This window comes from Antechinus flavipes, chromosome 1, assembly GCF_016432865.1.
Source record: "Antechinus flavipes isolate AdamAnt ecotype Samford, QLD, Australia chromosome 1, AdamAnt_v2, whole genome shotgun sequence".
NCBI classification, from domain to species: Eukaryota; Metazoa; Chordata; class Mammalia; order Dasyuromorphia; family Dasyuridae; genus Antechinus; species Antechinus flavipes.
In genome coordinates this window covers 385,692,475-385,704,377 of record NC_067398.1, presented here as the reverse complement: position 1 = coordinate 385,704,377, position 11,903 = coordinate 385,692,475, and positions in this window count along the sequence as shown.

Below are 11,903 nucleotides of genomic sequence, written 5' to 3'. Positions count from 1 at the left end.
TAAGTATCATCTAAGAGCATAAAAATGGTGAGAGATATCAATCCTCATGCTTCAGGGAATGAATTTATCATCATATAGGGTCAGGAAGAAATTTCCCCCATGGTGCACTATGCCATTTTCAGAAATATCCAGCATAGATCACTGTCAGAGACAAATGCCCAACTAGATGGTTTTTGACAACATTGGTTGTGCTCTTATATGTTCTTGTAAGAAAAGGTATTATCTGAAGATTATAGAGATAAATATATGGGGGTTGCATCCAAAGTGTTACAGGTCGGTATGGGGAAAGGTTTGCAGACCTTGGCAAGGACAATTTCTGCTTCATCAGTAGAGTAGATTTTCTTTCTCCTTGAAACTAAGTTCTGCTGTACAGTGATACTTAGGAATTCACAGCTGATGTATGTAGGTCATAAGAAATCTTTTCTATTTGTTTATCTCTTCATTGCCATTTTTTATAACTTTGCCATTTTCAAAAAGTAGATAATTTATGAATATGTGAGTTTGACTTGACCCAGTATGCAGATCACACCTTTTTATTCAATAATAATAATATTTTTTATTCATAACAATCAATCAGGTTGATTTTTATACTGATACTGTGCTTTCAATTTTTCACAGTCTGCTCCTTCAACAACTATTAGGAGCAATACATATTAGGAATTTAATAAATGCTTGATACTTTATTGCTGATATCTATTTAAACCCAGAATCTAGATGTTGATTCTGGGAATAGCACCTTGACATAATGTGGGACCTCAGAGGTCATCTACTCCAAGTTAAATAGAAGTGCCCTCAAAAACATTCCCAACAAGTATTAATTCATGTTCTGCTTTAAGATTTTCAACGATGGACAATACCCTGCTTCCCAAAGTAAGCTCTTCCACTTGTGAACAATTCTGATTGATAGGAAATTGTTTTCTGTGTCAAACCAAAAATCTTCTTACCTGATTTGTCAGGTGTGGTAAAAATTTTAGTTCTCTTTGGCCAAATGAAACAAATATAAGTAATACTTCTACATGACAACTATTATGTCTCATGTGATCGTCTTTGCTCCTGATTGGTATGTGGAATAGCTTCCACCACTTTGATCATCTTCCTTATAATATTTCCTTATAGTATTATACTATACTATACTTATAGTATAGTATTGGTTAGTGTCTTTCCTAAAATATCTTGCCCCAAAGTGACTAAAATAATCCAGAATGCTCTGTCTAAGGTAAGGTTCAGTGGGACATTGACTTTTTTTATTCTGTATGTTAATTTTCTATTTGTGTAACCTAAGATTTCATTCACTTTTTAATTATGGGTAAAATATTGGTTCATAGTAAGCCTGAAGTAAATTAAAAGAAATTTAAACTTCTTGGATTCAGTTCAGCCCTTGCCAAAATTTTGAATATCTTCTGCCACTTCATACACTGGCTATTCCTTCCTCCTTTGTGTCATCCAAAAATTTAAAAAAAAAAAAAAAAAACAAAGCATGATACTTATACCTTTATCTAAGTCATTGATAATACTGTTCATCAGAATCAGATCAAGGACTGATCCTAAGGATACTTTACTAGAAACTTCTCTCCAACTTGATACAAATCCATTAATCATTCCTGTTCTTGCTCAATCACTTAACCTGGTATAAATCTATATAACCATTACCAGCTATCCTTAATGTCCCTCTACTTTTTCACAAGCATATCAATATCCTGCAGAAATGCAGGTAAATTGCGTCTAGGTCATTGTCTTAATACAGCAGTTTAGTTATGAATTTGGCAGTTAGTAAATCTTTAGACCCAGATTCAAGAAAATCTGAATTAAAATATTACATTAGACACTTACTAGCTATGTGATTCCTGATCCGCTTTCAGTCTCAGTTTCCTTATGTGTAAAATGAGAATAATAATAGCTTCCACTTCACAAGGTGTTGTTTAAGATTAAATGAGATAGTATTCACAAAATGCTTTGCAAATCTTAAAGCACTATGTAAATGCTAGTTTTTATTATTAATACTATTAATTTAATAAACTGATATGATTTGATGTACCCTAATGGTTCTTAGTGCTCACTGTGTCCCTGCTCTCATCTCTAACAAGCTCTTAAAATTCAACTGAGAGGTAACTGATGTCTATTGACCAATGAAGTTCAGGATTTGGAGTAATCATTTATGATACATTCAACATATAATTTGACACTAATTTGGGATAAAATATTTTTCCTCATAAAACCCTGACTCTCGAATGATATACAGAAGGCTGTCTCAAATGCTTTACATCAGTAATGGGTACTGCATTTTCCCTAGGGAAGATAAAATTGTCTCTTTATATGAATGATTATTACAAGAACACATTTAACAGAGGAATATTATGAGCCAAATATGCATCAGCAGAGTGTTGCTTGCCCATATCTTGTATTTACTTATCTATAAATCTATAAATAAAAAAGACTATAAATCTAGAGCTGGAAAATTTTCAGAGTCCATCTTATTTAATGCTTTTATTTAATAAATAAGGAAATTGAGTCCCAGAAAGATTAAGTGATTTTCTGAAGATTACATTTAGTAATCTAGCTTTAAAAACAAGTTTTCTATCTATAGAGCCAATGAATCTCTCTTCTACAGTACCAAGCTGCCTCTCTTATCTGGGAGTATACTGTGTCCTCTCAGTAAAATCTAAGTTCCTTGAGGGCAAGAAATATCTTCCTTTTCTAAATGTATCCCCTGTACCTAACACAGTGCCTGGTACATAGTAGGTGCCCAATAAATTGTTGGTTGACTTCATTTATTGATTCAAAACAATCCTGTTCAATAAGATGCTACCTCACAGTTTAAAAATGAACTGAAATATAAAACTATCCATCCTAAAATTATCTTAGCAACTAGTTAATGACATGACTGTTCATAACCATTTCTTTTATGCAAGATTATTTTGAGACATTGAAGAGATTCTAAGCTTTTATGTAGAGACGACCACCCTTAACTAGCAAGCTAAAGCATTAGTAAAGTCCTTTTAAAGAAATCACTGCATGCGTTACAGACATTCAAAGTAGTGAAGACACTATTTCTTAAAGTTTGAACTTTTATGATGCAATCCAATGAAAACCACTTATTACACAAAGAAAGAAAGCTTCCCAGAAGAAATCGCCTCATTCAAGTATGAATATAATGCAGATGGAAACAAATAACACTACCAGAAATGGTTTTGATTATAATGCAAAGTATTTTTGTGTTTTCAATGCAAAGTATTTTGGAGGAGGATCAAAAGATATGATCTATTACCCCAGCTCAGACACTTCCCAATTTTATGTGATCTTGCAATTTTTGCATCCTTCTGGTTCTCTGCTTTCTTTTGTGAATAAATGAGAGAATTGGTCTAAATCATCTCAATTGTCATTTTCCTCCCTGCCTCCTCCAGTTCTGTGAAATGTTTGTGGAATTAAGCATAAAATAAAATTGAAAATAAATAAATTTTTAATTAATTCATGAAGGAAAAACACTAAATGCTTACTATATGCAAAACACTGAGCTGAGTACTGGAGACATAAATAGAAAAGTAAAAACAGTTATTTGGAAGAGCCTTCTGATGGAGGAAATAAGATACAAAGTTTTTAGGGACAAGTTAGATGGAAAGGTTCCATGGCTTTTAGCATACACCAGAAAAGCAGATATCAATGCATTGTCTTTAATCATTTCCATTGATGAAATAATATTCACTTTTGATGAAATGCCACTTGAGCATGTCAAGAACTTTGAGGGCAATAATTTTCTTTTCTGAGAAGCTATGGCTACTGACGAGATAGAATGGCATCAGGAGCTCATTGGCGGCAGTTGGTTAGTATGTGGAGGTGGTAGCAGTTATTTGATTTGCCTAGAATGTTTCCTCTTGAATCATCCCCAGCATATCTCATAGTTTCATTTATGCTTAATTAGGCTATCCTATAGGCAGAATTTGATAGAGGTGATTAACTCCTCTGTCCAGGGGATTTATAATTGGATGGCAAGTATGGGGACTGGACTAAAAACAGAGCCAGTGACTTGGGTGTATGATTATTCTCAGGGACCTTGTGCTCAGGATCCTGGGCTATCTCCATCAGGAGCTGATGCTGATCACCATGGTGGTAGTGGCTTGACTCATTTGGCAAATGCTACACGTCTGTCAGTTGGTGATAGATGGTCAATAGTTGATGGGTTTAGTAAGGAGGATTGTGGGCTCTTATTCACAGAGATTGCTGCCACTGATGATGACTTCTGGATCCGATTTAGAATAAGAATTAGTAACCTGAAGATCACTGCTATCCTTAAGCTCAAGGTTCTCTACCATTTCTCTCAGAATATGAGGGGAAGTGTTTGTTGGAATGATAGTAATGGCTTGACTTTCTTGATACATGCTGCTTCCTGTTTTTCTTTGGGGGTCCTTGATGCTTGGATTGAAATTATTCACTATAAAAGAGCTACATATATATTCAAAAATTTTGCTTAAATTTCAACCAATTCAAATTTGGAGAAATAATTCCAAATGCATTTCCTCATTCCCAATGCCATTATAGCCAGAAAAGGTAAATATTACTTCATTAGACAGGGAGTATCTGGATCTCAAACATATCTCATTGCATTTAAGTTTTACGGTCCAATGATAATTCCTTGATATATAAAATGTGCACATACTAATCTTAATCTATGCCTGAAAACACTGAAAAGAGATTACTTGAAAGAGTTCCCAAAAGGAAGAAAACGATTAGAAAATGGAGTTTATATGAAATCGTCTCTCAACATGAAAACTACTTTTAAAATTTTCAAATGTGTTATATACTTCTACAATCCATCTTAAAGGAACACACACATGCACACACTTTTATAATAATCTGATCAAAGTTTCTTAGTCCTGTCCTTTGATCTTCATCTTCTCTCAAAAAGGAATTCCATTTGGCATATATATAGTCTGTATATGTATAATCCCTCTTTATGCTACCTTATTGCCTAATTGATGTAGATTGAATTAGTAGACCAAACTGAACTCTACCAGGACACTTTTTAATCTGAATTAATGCTCTCTACCAGAAAGGTCAGCTAGGTGATGCCATGGCCAAAAATGGCAAACCACTCTAGTACCTTCAACTAAGAAAAACCCCAAAGGGATCATGAAGGGTCAGACATGACCGAGAACAACTTAACAACTACAATTTTATAAGACAGCCTCCTCCCAACCATCTCCTGCCAAGGATTATATTTCCATAACAATAAATAATAATAATAATAGTTTCTATTTATATATTACTTTAAGAATTTTAAAGTGTTAGATGGCATTCATCATATCTAGTAAACCTCAGTCTTATTGAGCTTCATCATCATGTCACCTTTTTTTGCTGTTACAACTATTCTTTCCCAAATTAACCTCTGCCTTCCCACCCTGACTCTAATTAGGGGTCCTCAAACTACTGCCATGGGCCAGATGCGGCAGCTGAGGACGTTTATCCCCCTCACCCAGGGCTGTGAAGTTTCTTTATTTAAAGGTCCACAAAACAAAGTTTTTGTTTTTACTATAGTCCGACCCTCCAACAGTCTGAGGGACAGTGAACTGGCCCCCTATTTAAAAAGTTTGAGGGCCCCTGCAAGTTATCCCTGCCAGTGAGAACTCACTATACCTAACTATTCCTAGCCCCATCTTCCTCCTTCTATGTCATAAAGAGTGCAACCTCTTCCTCCATCTGATTTCTACTTCCTGTTCTGAGAACAGTAATAGTCAATATTACTAATACGTTTTGAAGGAACACATCAATCATATGACTCCATTCATCATGCTTCAGACTTCCCAAGCCAAAACACTCTTGCTTGGCTCCCTACCTCTGTTGTTTCTTATTATTAGAATATAATCTGTTTGAGAGCACTCATAGGCTATATTATTTTATATGCGTATTCCCAATACTTAGCACAGTATTGGACACAAAATGTTTAATAAATTTTTAAACTTAACTTGATTCTTATAACAGTCCTGAAAGGTATAAACTATCATATAATAGAGGAAACAAGATTAATTGGTCAAAAAATAAGCAAATATTGATTAATCACATATTATGTAACAGTTACTATACTATTTTTCTGGAGATATAAAGATAAAAAATTAAATAAAGTAATCTCTACCCTTAAGTAGATTATATTCAATAGAGAGAAATGCTACACATATATACGTAAGTAATTTAGAGAGAAATTTTCTTTTCTTTTCTTTTCTTTTTTTGCTACCCATGGCCCTAATTGTATATTACACTATAAATCCAGATTGTGAGTATTACAAATAATTAATCTTGTGAAGTAGTTGCATGTATTCAAATTGCTATTTAAAGTTACAATTATGCAAAATATAGTTATCTGTTGCAGTCCAATGTAAATATGCGGTGTGAATTCAAATAATGTGACCACTTCACAGGATTCCACATTAACAGTTAATCAGAATATAGCTGTCATATAATTACTTGTATTCACATCTGATCTTCTAAACTAGATTGCCATCTCCTTTAGGGCTGGACTGCTTCTTTTTTATATATTTCAAATGTCTTAGATATAATAATGTTAGTGGTATTCCTGAATGTTGAAGGGATATATAGAAATTACATGAGTATAGAAAGAATGTAGGATCTAGAGGCAGCTAGATGGTATAGTAGATAGAACACCAGCCCTGAAGTCAAGAGGACCTGAATTCACATGTGACCTCAGACACTTTACACTTTCTAGCTGTGAGACCTTAAGCAAGTTACATAATCCTAACTGCCTCAGCAACAACAACAAAAAATGTAGGGTCTTTGTATGTAATTTGTTCTCAAAAACACATCTTCAGATAGCCTAACATTTATCTATGGTAAAATGTCATGTACTATCCAGCTTAAAAAAAAAAAAAAAAGAACAGCCCCATAGGAGAGTATATATTTGGGTATATATTACTTGATATTAATTGTCTTTTAAAGACTTAGATTAAGACCTTTCTTCATTAAAGATTGGCCAAATATGTATAAGTTATATATGAGCTATATGTTATATAATGAGTTATAAAACTCATAGTATATTCTTTACAAAATTTTCATTACTCTCAAATATAATAATAAATATTGAATAAACCCCAAAATTCTGAGGCAAATTTGTATTCTCCTGATGGTCCCCAAAAAAATAAATTCCAAAGGGAGAAATTTAAAGATGTGATATTGTGAAGTAACAAAAAAGAAATTTTAAGGGAAAAGTCACATTCTACCTGAACAATAATACAAACTTTTTCAAATGCAATAAATCGCATTTTTTCATGTCCTATACCTAAAATTGTTCTATGCAAGTAATGCATGAAAAAGATATAAAATAGAGAACAAGTGGCTATACACACATATGGTGAATAAAGAATTTAGTTACTGAAAGGCTAATAACAGGGACAAGAGGAAGAAGAAGAGATAAAGTGAGATGCACCTGTCAGATTGGCTAAGATGACAGAAAAAAATAATGATGAATGTTGGAGGGGATGTGGGAAAACGGGGACACTGATGCATTGTTGGTGGAGTTGTGAACGAATCCAACCATTCTGGAGAGCAATCTGGAATTATGCCCAAAAAGTTATCAAACTGTGCATACCCTTTGATCCAGCAGTGTTTCTATTGGGCTTATACCCCAAAGAGATACTAAAAAAGGGAAAGGGACCTGTATGTGCCAAAATGTTTGTAGCAGCCCTGTTTGCAGTGGCTAGAAACTGGAAAATGAATGGATGCCGATCAATTGGAGAATGGCTGAGTAAATTGTGGTATATGAACGTTATGGAATATTATTGTTCTGTAAGGAATGACCAGCAGGATGAATACAGAGAGGCTTGGAGAGACCTACATGGACTGATGCTAAGTGAGATGAGCAGAACCAGGAGATCATTATACACTTTGACAACGATATGGTATGAGGATGTATTCTAATGGAAGTGGATTTCTATGACAAAGAGACCTAACTGAGTTTCAATGGATAAATGATGGACAGAAACAGCTACACCCAAAGAAGGAACACTGGGAAACGAATGTGAACTGTTTGCATTTTGGATTTTCTTCCCGAGTTATTTTTACCTTCTGAATCCAATTCTCCCTGTGCAACAGGAGAACTGTTTGGTTCTGCAAATATGTATTGTATCTAGGATATACTGCAACATATTTAACATCTATAGGACTGCTTGCCATCTAGGGGAGGGGGTGGAGGGAGGGAGGGGAAAAAAACGAAACATAAGCGAGTGCAAGGGATAATGTTGTAAAAAATTACCCTGGCATGGATTCTGTCAATACAAAGTTATTATTAAATAAAATAAAATTTAAATTAAAAAAAAAGAGATAAAGTGAGATGGACCCAAATTTAGAATGCTCAATTAAAACCATTTATTCTAACTACTGCAACTATCTAGAGAAGAAGCACAAAAGACATTTCATATAAGATAATAGAAAGAATCAAGAAAGTTTCCCTTATTGTAGGTGTAGTTGACTTGGGCACTAATGCTTTTAATACTACCAATTTTAAGTCAGGAGAATAGTGGAGTTCATAAGTCATACACACATATAATCAAGAGATAAGAAAGTTTAAAAGGTCCCAATAAGACTATCATCATTTTACATATGGGAAAACAGAGAAGTGAAGTGGCCTGATTAGGGACATACAAAGAGAAAAATGAGATTTGTTGCAAATGTAGTAGTGTTCAATTAGAATGCGAATTTTTCCATTACAATCATCGGATGCAGGATTGGAATCCTGCTGCTCCAGAGCCAGTGTTCTCTCTCTTGTATGTATATATACATATCCACACAAAGAAGCATATTTATGTGTATTTTTATATAAACACAAACATAGATATAGAGACAGACACATATGTATAAACATATGAAGACACAATAAACATACAAGAATGAAGATAAGTTAGACATATATATACATAAGCCAATATAGATATATACACAGAAACATATATACATATGTAAACATATATATAAACAAATATATATATATATATATTTATATCACATACATAATAAAATACCTAACTAGCATCTTTGTCATTATAAGTCATTAAAATATTGAGTAAATTTTATATCTTCAAAGATTCATTATTTTATCAGACTAGGAACTTCCTCCATGGCTACAAGTTGAAACCATTGACACCTTTATCTCTATTTTCATTTGTTGATCAACAAAATTGTTCCCTTGGTTTCTAGTCTCCTGATGCTGAGCCTTTTGGAATTTGTTCTCATATGGAAGACACACAGTCCATCCCTAGACCCACACTAAATACCTCTTTTTATCTTAGCTGGACCTACCAGAACCTGAATTGTGCTGAAATAACTATTAAGTACTCAGGGTTGACATGGCAGAAGTTGGAGTGAGATTAAAGGGGTGGGAATCATAATGCTAAGTAAATCAGAAAAGATACAAAAAATTCCATTATGAAGGCTGTTCCAAAGTAAATGTCCTTAGCACCGCATCATTAAGAGAGATTCAAATGGATTATATAAGAAATACTATGCACTTAGAAACAGCATTAATGTGAGATTTAAATTGTATTGTGAAAGATCAGTGGGAATGGTAATATTTAAACAAGATTTTCATTCTCAGCTAAAACTTAATTGATGGAGAATTAGTTTATTAACTGGGTTTCAACACCACAACTTAATTACTTAATAGACATACTCCCAATCAATATTTCTAAATGCTAATTTAGATTGATAGATGATTCATCTCACAAGATTCAAGGAAATATCTCTCATCAGCATATAAGAGAATGAGAGATGGGGATTGTCATGCTAGAGTCTTTTATTTCTGGCCCTGCAAATAGCTCAAAGCTCCGATGGAACATCTAGTTCATCTGGCCAGCTAACTTTCTTTTTTTAAATTAAAACTTTTTATTTTTCAAAACATTTGCATGGACAATTCTTCAACATCAGCCCTTGCAAAACCCTATGTTCCAATTTTCCTCCCCTATAGAGGGGAGCTATATTTGAAACAAGGGTACTGACAACAAGGTGTTAACTCAGTGGATTTGATGAGATGATGATTCTCTAGTATACAGATACTTATGTAATGGTTCTCTAGTTCACATGTATATAGTATGCTGTAATGATGTATTCATACCAAGGTCTGAGAAGGACTGGAAATGAGACATTCCATCTTTGACCAGCCTTGTGGTGGCTGTCTTCCCTTCATCACTTCTCCACTAAGACCAAGGACTCAGGCTGGATGAAGGCCCCCTACTGTGTAGCCTGCTGCTGCTCTCAGATCCTTTCCTTTCCAACCCCAGTGAGATAGACTTTCCTGCCCTGATCCTAACCTGCACTCCTATTCTCAGTCAACTTTGAGATAATTTTCAAGCTCTTCGGAGGGGAATTAGGGAGAGCTCCAGGGAGGTCTTGTCTCACTTGCTATCTTAGTACCAGAAGCCTTGATCATTGGTTCCTCCTCCCCTTCTGCATCTCTTTCCTCCTTTTCTCTTGGGTCTTTCTGACTTTGCCAGTTCTCTGTCTCCTATGTCATGATGACTCCAAGGTATATTCAAAGCCAAATAAAAATCAGACTGCTTTTCTTCAGGTTTTCTTTTTTCATCATTCCCAGTAAGCCAGTGAAGCTGGCATGGGCCATTGTCTTCAAAGGGATTTCATTGTAGAATATTATATGCTAGGCTTCCTTTTGCATTGGGTCCCATGGGCATCTTAATAAATTAACTTTTGGCTTTCTGTTATATTGAAAGATAAAAATTGACCATGTAGCCTCAGAGAGCTATACTATAACTGAATACCTTATCAAATGTCTTTATGGTTGAGATTTTAATCTATTATCCATCCTATAATATCTGAAAAAAGTGTGGAAGTAACTGTGGATACTCAAAGGCTATGCAAAGGAACATAAGTCCTAAAGGAAGAATGAGGTGCTTATTTTTCACATTGCATGGGGATTTTTTTGCTTGTCTCTGCATGTTGGTTATAAGAATTTTGGTTGTTAGGTTTTTTTTTAAAGAAAGAGACAGACAGAGAAAGACAGAGAGACTGAGAGAGGGAGGGAGGGAGGAAAAAAGAAATGCTTGATAATTGAAAAAATAAAATTTAATTTAAAAAAAGTTAAAGTAAAAAAGGCTTTAAGATGGGAACCTGGCAGTGTACTGACTACATGCTATTTGAGGACCAGGCTTATAACATTTAGAAAAGTTCATTGTAACAAAGTTCACAACCAGATGATGAATTTCTTTCACCACAATTACTCAAAACTGTCATCTAAGATGTAGAATGTGAAGAAAAAAACCTCTTCAGTGAAGGGGTAGAGTATCCACACTGATGAAATTTCAGACTCTTAGACATATGAAATTCTACCCAACATTATTTTATATAAATGACCCCCAATATTGATGTTCTTTATAATGCTTTTTTTATTCCATACCAAAGAGCTGTCAATTCCTTTAATGCACTAGTCTCACAAATGTACAAAAAGGAGGACAAACATTTGCTCATGAAATATAATCTATAATTTGATGAAAAGAGAAAATGCTTAGTATTTTTATCTATAAATATGAATGTCAAATCAAATGTCCTAAAGCATGAATGCTATATTCCTCCCTTTATTATATTCTTTTCTTTCTTTCTTTCTTTCTTTCTTTCTTTCTTTCTTCTTTCTTTCTTTCTTTCTTTCTTTCTTCCTTCCTTCCTTCCTTCCTTCCTTCCTTCCTTCCTTCCTTCTTTCCTTCCTTCTTCCTTCCTTCCTTCCTTCCTTCCTTCCTCCTTCCTTCCTTCCTTCCTTCCTTCCTTCCTTCTTTCCTTCCTTCTTTCCTTCTTTCTTTCTTTCTCTCTCTCTCTCTTTCTTTCTTTCTTTCTTTCCTTCCTTCTTTCTTTCTTTCTCTCTCTTTCTTTCTTTCTTTCTTTCTTTCTCTCTCTTTCTTTCT